Source organism: Bubalus kerabau, chromosome 13 (genome assembly GCF_029407905.1).
Source record: "Bubalus kerabau isolate K-KA32 ecotype Philippines breed swamp buffalo chromosome 13, PCC_UOA_SB_1v2, whole genome shotgun sequence".
Lineage (NCBI taxonomy): Eukaryota > Metazoa > Chordata > Mammalia > Artiodactyla > Bovidae > Bubalus > Bubalus kerabau.
In genome coordinates this window covers 25,237,888-25,245,844 of record NC_073636.1, presented here as the reverse complement: position 1 = coordinate 25,245,844, position 7,957 = coordinate 25,237,888, and the positions used below count along the sequence as shown (strand labels likewise).

Genomic DNA, 7,957 nt, shown 5'->3' with positions numbered 1-7,957 from the left:
AAGCCTCTTACATGTACTGGTGATGACCTTGACTCCCCGGGGAATCTGGATTTTCTCCCTGAGTCTCATGATCTCACTGTCAGTACCTCTGGAATTGGCTGATCATCCTTTTCAAAAAGAAGTTTTCTTATTTCTCTAAAATTCCAAGTACTTATGCAGGCTATTCCAAACCACTCTTTCCGTATGAGAACATCTTACTGAACCACTTTAAGTGTAATCACTAAAAGTCCCTCACTAGTGTTCATTGTACTTTTGATCTTCCCAGACCTCCGGCCCACATATCTCTTTATTTAGCTTCACATCTAGATCCTTCTAGCTCTGCCCACCTCCCTGGAAATTCACATTCTGCAGGCATAATTCCTCATCGAAGAGGCAACATTCTGATGTTTGGAGGACGGGGCTTGGATAAACCAGTTAGCTCTTCCCAGGAACCGTCTTCCTCCTGGCTCTCACCCTCTGCTATAGCTCCCGAATTCTGCTTTTGGAACCACCCAAATCCCTCCTATAGGTTCTGAACAGACCTTCTCTTGTTTTGACCTGAAAATTGAGATCATTCATAAGGGTGTCTCTTCCTTCATTTCCTCATGATCCATTAGAGAAGACTTGCATGGGTACTTCCCTGGTGGTCCAGTGCTTAAGAATTGGCTTGCCAAAGCAGAGGGCATGGGTTTGATCCCTGGTCCACGAAGATTCCACTCCACCTGTACTCTCAACAAGAGAAGCCACTGCAATGAGAAGCCTGCACACTGCAGCGAAGAGCTGCCCCCACTCGCCACAACTGGAGAAAATATGCGCATAGCAATGAAGACCCAGCACAGCCAAAAATAAATAAAATGTTTTCGAAGGAGAAGTTTTGCATGGAGAGAGTTCTGTGTACTAAGTGGGGTTTTCTCCGTGATCTGGAGACTTGCATTGGCCCTGGCCATCTTCCCGGGCAGCCACACTCTCTCAGAAGGTGGAATGATGAGTGTCCTCCCATCACAGTGTGGAGGGGAAGCTGCAGATAGGGACTTGGTTATCCCAACCTGCAGGATGTCCCATGGGTCGTTGAGAAGATGGAGATGACAATCCATGTCCAATTGAGGATGTAAAGGTCCCCCAAGGCAATACAGATGCCTCCCATAATGGAAGTATTGCAGGTTTCCGCAGGACCCTGGCTCTCCTCGAGAGAGTGATGATCATGAACAGCCATTGTTAACACTTACTGAGCATTTTTGGAATAGGGAATGGCAACTCACTCCACTATTCTTGGCTGGAAAATTCCACAGACAGAGGAATCTAGCAGGCTAACGTCCATGGGGTCACAAAAGAGTCGGATTGCTGCTGCTAAGTCGCTTCAGTCATGTCCGACTCTGTGCAACCCCAGAGACGGCAGCCCACCAGGCTTCCCCGAACATGGGATTCTCCAGGCAAGAACACTGGAGTGGGTTGCCATTTCCTTCTCCAATGCATGAAAGTGAAAAGTGAAAGTGAAGTCGCTCAGTCGTGTCTGACTCTTAGTGACCCCATGGACTGCAGCCTACCAGGCTCCTCAGTCCATGGGATTTTCCAGGCAAGAGTACTGGAGTGGGGTGCCATTGCCTTCTCCAAGAGTTGGACACAACTAAGCAATTCAGCACGTTGTACATTTTCATATACACAACACCATTCTAAGTTACTTTATTCTTCACAGTACCCTAACAGGAAGAACATAGAGAAAACTGATGATAGATGTTTGGGTAAACAAGCACGGCGCTGGTCTCTGGACCACTGAGTTCATGGCCAGTTTGGTATGTGCTATCATTCCCATCTTACAGATGAGTAAAGTATGGCACTGAGAAACCTAGAAACTCACCTCAAATTTCACAAAGTGAAGGTACTGAAGCTGAGATTTGAAATCAGTCTGGCTCCAGAGACTGTCCTTGGCTCTGGAAATAAAAAAATTTTATTGTAATCCACACTGCACACCGAGTGTGAGCATTCAGGGATTGTTCAGTCACAGCAGTGACCTAGGAAAAGTGACTCTGTCCTCTCAGATGTCCTGCCAGCCCCTGAAAGCACTTCAGGCCTGGAGCTGCAAGAGTTCCAGCTGGGGCTGTGTGCCTGAGTCTGATGTCATAGGGATGAAGAAGCTCCAGTCTGGAAGCACAGATCCCGTGTTGGGGAGGGGAGGGGAGAGCAGCCCTCCGGAGGGTATGAGCGAGGAGTTTCTGATGTGAAGCCAACAAGTCTGCAGAGAAGGCTGAGTGAGAAGTAGCCTGAGGGTGGGAGCCACAATCCCCCGAGGAGGATAGGTGCTCGAGTACCAGCATCTCCCGGGTGTCTTGCCCTTTCACATCACTGCCTCCTGATCTTGCTTTCTGACCACATGTCAAGCAAAACAACTTGGTGAGATTGGTTTGGTGTACCAACAGAGGAATGGATAAAGAAGATAGGGTACATATATACAGTGGAATATTACTCAGCCATAAAATGAAACAAAATTGTGCCATTTGCAGAGACATGGATGGACCCAGAGACTGTCATTTAGAGTGAAGTCAGAAAGAGAAAAACAAATATTATGTATTAACACATATATGTGGAATCTAGCAAAGGGGTATAGATGAACCTATCTGCAGAAATAGAGACACGGATGTAGAGAACAAACCTATGGACACCAAGGGGGGAAAAGGGGGGGATTAAATAGGAGATTGGGATTGACATAAATATACTACTGATACTAGGTATAATACAGATAGTTAATGAGAACCTACTGTATAGCACAGGGAACTCTATTCAGTGCTCTGTGGTGACCTAAATGGAAAGGAAACCCAAAGAGTGGGGGTAGGAATATATGTATACATATGACTGATTCACTTTGCTGTATAGTAGAAACACAACATTGTAAAGCAACTCTACACCAATAAAAATTAAAAAAAAAAAATTGGTCTGCCTTTGGCGCTCACTCTGCCCATAGAAACACTCTGACTTGTTACATCACTACAGAGAAGTCATTTCACCTCTCATGACCAAATCACCTTGAAAAAGGTGTCCTAGTATCTTCTCTGTTTCAATCCCAGGGTTGTTGCAACAATCAAGTGACATTAAAGAATATGAAAGCATTTTAACAATTGTGAAATAACACATGAATTAAAGGTAATAATTTTTGTGGATGTAAATGACCAATTTTCCTATTTGTTCTGCTTGAAGACTGCTTAGGTATCCTAGCAGAGTCTTTTATAAAATGAATGGTCAGCAAAGTTTTTCTGTAAGGGACCAGACAGTAAATATTTTCAGCTTTGAGAACTGTATGATCCCTTTTGGAACTATTCAACTTGAGAAAGCAGCCACAGACCAAACTTGAGTGATTGGGCAAGGCTGTGTTTCAATAAAACTTTATTTATAAAAACAAATATGACCAAGTTACTCATTCATTGTTTGTTGATCTCTGTTCTATAGCAACCAATTAACCACCTATGAATAACAATACCAATCTAATTCCTGTCTCCTTGACGAAAACCTGCTTTATGGATTCCTTGCCTTACTATATGTGTAACTGAGCACACTCTCTGCTCTGGGTCCAAATCGAGATGTGAACAATTTCTCAAATTACCTTCCTGTAGTTGGATATTGCATCACATTCAGTGACTACAGGTAAGTCTCTCGGTGGTCTCCAAGAATAGCCAATATTAATTCAAACAATAACAAAACACAGTAGGGCCAGGAATACCCCCCACCACTTTGGCTGGCTGGATCCTACCATACTTTGCTATTTTGTACCAGTAATTAATCTACATAGGTTGCCAGATGTAAGGAGCAATAGTCTGAGTGCCTGGGTAACTGAATCTGTGGTCTGAACTTATCCTATAAAATTTTTTACGCTTCAGAGGTTCAAGACAAAGACTTGTATGTTCAGATTCTTCAATTTCCTAGTTAAATGTGACAGAGAGATTTCTTGATTTAACAACTCTAATTTCTAAGAATCCTTTAAAAAGCATTTTTTTATGAGTTCAATAAAAGTTGCTTTACACCATGATGTCACCCATCTGCACTTCTACATTGTAAAAGAACCTTAAAATTATTTAGGACATGCTTCGGTATGTTATAAAATTGTCACTGCCAAGAAGAACTTTTTTGGTTTTTATTGCAAAACACTCCCATACATAGAAGGCAGAACAACTTTGTCGGAACCAACCATAGATTTGAAGCAGTCTGAAAAAGTCGTCCAAAAATGTGTTAGACAGCCAGGTTGTGAGGGAGGCTGGAATTTAGTAGTTACAGACGGCTGGTTTTCCATGTGCCATTTTAAGAATTATATCTGCTCTAAGTGCAAGTTAAAATTGTGTATTTAAAAGTGGAATCCTTAAGTAAAGATGAGCTATTTTTTTATTAGGCTGGACTTCAGTGATATTATTGAAAGAATAACTTAAAATATAACAGCTTGGACTTCTCTGATGGTCCAGAGGTTAAGAATCTGCCTGCCAGCAGCAGACATGGCTTCAATCCCTGGTCCGGGAAGATTCCACATACCAAGGAGCAACTAAACTCATGTGCCACAACTACTGAAACCCACACATCACAACTAGAGAAAGCTTGTGCGCAGCAATGAAGACCCAGTGCAATCAAAACTAAAATAAAATTAAAATATAATCCTTGAAAACACCGAGTAACCTAAAAGGTATTCTTATGACTTACTGGTAATAATAGTGTCTTCAGATTTATCCATGAGGTTTTAAAATATTTATAATTCTAATGGGCAGTACCTTTTACTTATTATAAAATGCAAATGAGACAATGGTGATGGAGGACACCTCCCACCTCATTTAAAAAAAAAAATTAAGTAGATCTACACAGTTCTGAGAAGAAGAAGGAAAAACAAACAGATAAATCCAGTGAACACTTGAAGGAGGCAAGCAACACACAGTGATTATTTGGTGAGTGCATGAGCTTATTAATTCTTGCTGTAACTTTTCGATCCATCTCCCAGAGTAACAGAAATAAAAACAATAATAAACAAATGGAACCTAATTAAACTCAAAAGCTTTTGCACAGCAAAGAAAACCAGAAACAAATGAAAAAACAACCCACGGAGTGGGAGAAAATGTTTGCAAACGATGGGACCAACAGTGAATTCGTTTCCAAAATTTACAAACAGCTCATGCAGCTCAATATCCAAAAAATAAACAACCTAATCAAAAAACGGGCAGAAGACCTAAGTAGACATTCCTCCAAAGAAGACATACAGACAGCCAAGAGGCATATGAAAAGATGTTCAGCATCACTAATTATTAGAGAAATGCAAATCAAAACTATGAGATATCGCCTCATCATTTCATATTATGATTGATACTACCAAAATAATCTTTCAGTGAAGTCTTAACAATTAGGTTTCTACAAAGAGGAAATGGGAATGTCTGAAACCACACACTTTGACCAAAGTAATTTACTACCAAAATTTTAAACTTTGTCAGTCTTGTGGATGTAAGAAAAAGTATCTCATTATCTTAAGATGATTTTCATTATAAATGAGGTTGAGATTTATTAGTGAAGCTTATGTATATTTTTTAAAAAGATGATGTGGCTCCATGTGTATGATTTAAAATTATCTTGCTCAAGTTCTTGGTTATAAAACATCCCACATGTTGAATATTTTAGGTCAGCAAAAGTCAAATCTTAAAAAAGGAAAAATTAAGAAGAGGTTATTTCAGAACTTCTAGGCACTTGTGGAAATACGGAAGGACATTTCGTTCAACAGACACCAGTTACTTTTTTTAAATACCAGAGAAATTCTCTCTGGTTTTCACAAGCTTTCAAATGCTCTGATCTAATGGTGGTGAGGGGTTCAAGAAATCATGATGTGAATAAGAAAATGGAACAAATTTACAATGTACTGCGTATTCAATTAACTTTTAATGCACGATCAGGGGAAAGCGCATCCATTAAACATGAAAACATCCTGAGATTTGATCCACCACCAAAGTCAACACAAGTGTTGTTTCTAAACATTTAAAGACTACAGTTCCCTTTTCTCTTTATTCAAACCACAGTAAATTTTACACAAAAGTAATACAAAAATGAGACTCCAAAAGAATAGTGAAATTAAAAAATGGCTCTTTGAATATAAGATAGCACAACTTTCAACATTATTCAAGGCCTATAGGCACATGAAAAGATGCTCAACATCATTAATCATTATGGAAATGCAAATCAAAACCACAATGAAAAATCACCTCAAGCCCATCTGGATGAATGTTACAAATAAACAGACAAAAATCCCTCCAAATAAGAAAATAACAAGAATTAGGGAGGATGCGGAAGGACTGGAATCCTTGTGCACTTTTGGTGGGAATATAAAATGGTGTAGCCACTGAGTAAAACAGTATTGGTGATTCTCAAAGAATTAAATGTAGAATTACTATGTGATCTGACAATTCTATTTCTTGATATATACCCAAAATATATAAAAACAGGAACTTGAACAGTTATTTGTACATGTTCACAGCAGCATTATTTACCGTAGTCCACAGATGCAAGTAACCCAACTGTCCATCTATAGATGAATGGATAAACAAAATGTGGTATATGCATACAATGGAGTAACGTGCTGTGCTGTGCTTAGTTGCTCAGTCGTGTCTGACTCTTTGCGACCCCATGGACTGTAGCCCACCAGGCTCCTCTGTCCATGGGGATTCTCCAGGAAGAATACTAGAGTGGGTTGCCATGCCTTCCTGCATGGGATCTTCCCAACCCAGGGATTGAAGCCAGGTCTCCCGCACTACAGGCAGATTCTTTACCATCTGAGACACTAGGGAAGCCCAAGAATACTGGATTGGGTATCCCTTTTCCAGGGGATCTTTCCGACCCAAGAATTGAACCGGGGTCTCCTGCATTGCAGGTGGATTCTTTACCAGCTGAGCTACCAGGGAAGCCGACAATGGAATATTATTCAGCCTTAAAAAGGAAGGAAATTCTGACATAAGCTATAACATAATGAACCTTGAAGGCATTATGCTACATGAAATAAGACAATCATAAAAGCGTAAATATTGTATGATCCCACTTATATAAGGTACCTAGAGTAGTCAATACTTAAAGAAAACAGAACCATGGTTACCAGGGGCTGAGTGGGGACTTACTGTTTAAAGCACAGAGATATAATTAAGAAAGATTAAAAAAGTTCTGGAAGTGGATGGTGGTGATGGTTACACAACAATGTGGATGCACTTAATACCACAGAACTGTGCACTTTATAATAGTCAAAATGGTATACCGTGTCACAGTAAAAGTTCTTCAGATTCACATTTGCACACAGTTGGCCCTGTAATTTCTCCTTGTGAAGCTAGGGCGAGACAATGGTCCATCTTCTCCCTCACTCCAGTTTTCTGTAGCCTCTAGACAATGCCTAGATGCAATTCTATTTTCACAAGAGGACTTTAAGGAGATAGGCAGGGACTTCCCTGGTGGTCCAGTGGCTAAGACTCCACGCTCCCAATGCAGGGGACCTGGGTTTGATCCCTGGTCAGGGAACTAGACCCCACAGGCTAAGAGTTCACATGCCGTGAATGAAGATTCTGCATGCCAAAACCAAAAGGCCTGGTGTAGCCAAATAAATATTTTTTTAAAAAAGGAGATCGGCAGAGTTATTCTGCTGCCAGAAAAGAGAAGTGATTTTTTTTTTCCTTTGAGGCCAAATTTCAGCTGCCACCAGACCCAACAAGTCCCCTTACATTGTCACAAGGCTGTGCAAGTGGACGATGCGAAGCCCTTGGAACTGGAATTGAATTCCATTTTCTTTCTTACTTTAACAAAGACAAATGCAAACAACTTCTCCCATGGTAATGAGCAAGACTAGAGATGGATTTGCCTCAAAAAGACTCTGAAACCACCTTTTCAGAACTTGTCTCCTGTCTCTTCTTCCCTGCCGCTGTCTTTTCTTCTCTTTGGAGAGCATCTCTTTTTCTTGAAAGGAATAGCACATCTTCCTCAAAGTGAGGGAGAG

General features: G+C 40.7%; 1 long non-coding RNA gene across 1 annotated transcript in view; it reads right to left on the bottom strand.

Annotated features, from left to right (window-relative positions):
- Nucleotides 1-527: 527 nt before the first annotated feature.
- The window catches only part of LOC129625427 (uncharacterized), a 324,047-nt gene continuing 316,617 nt past the window's right edge, over nt 528-7,957 (bottom strand). The window contains exon 3 of the long non-coding RNA XR_008701438.1: nt 528-701. This is a non-coding gene — a long non-coding RNA (uncharacterized LOC129625427). The remainder of the gene's footprint in view (nt 702-7,957) is intronic.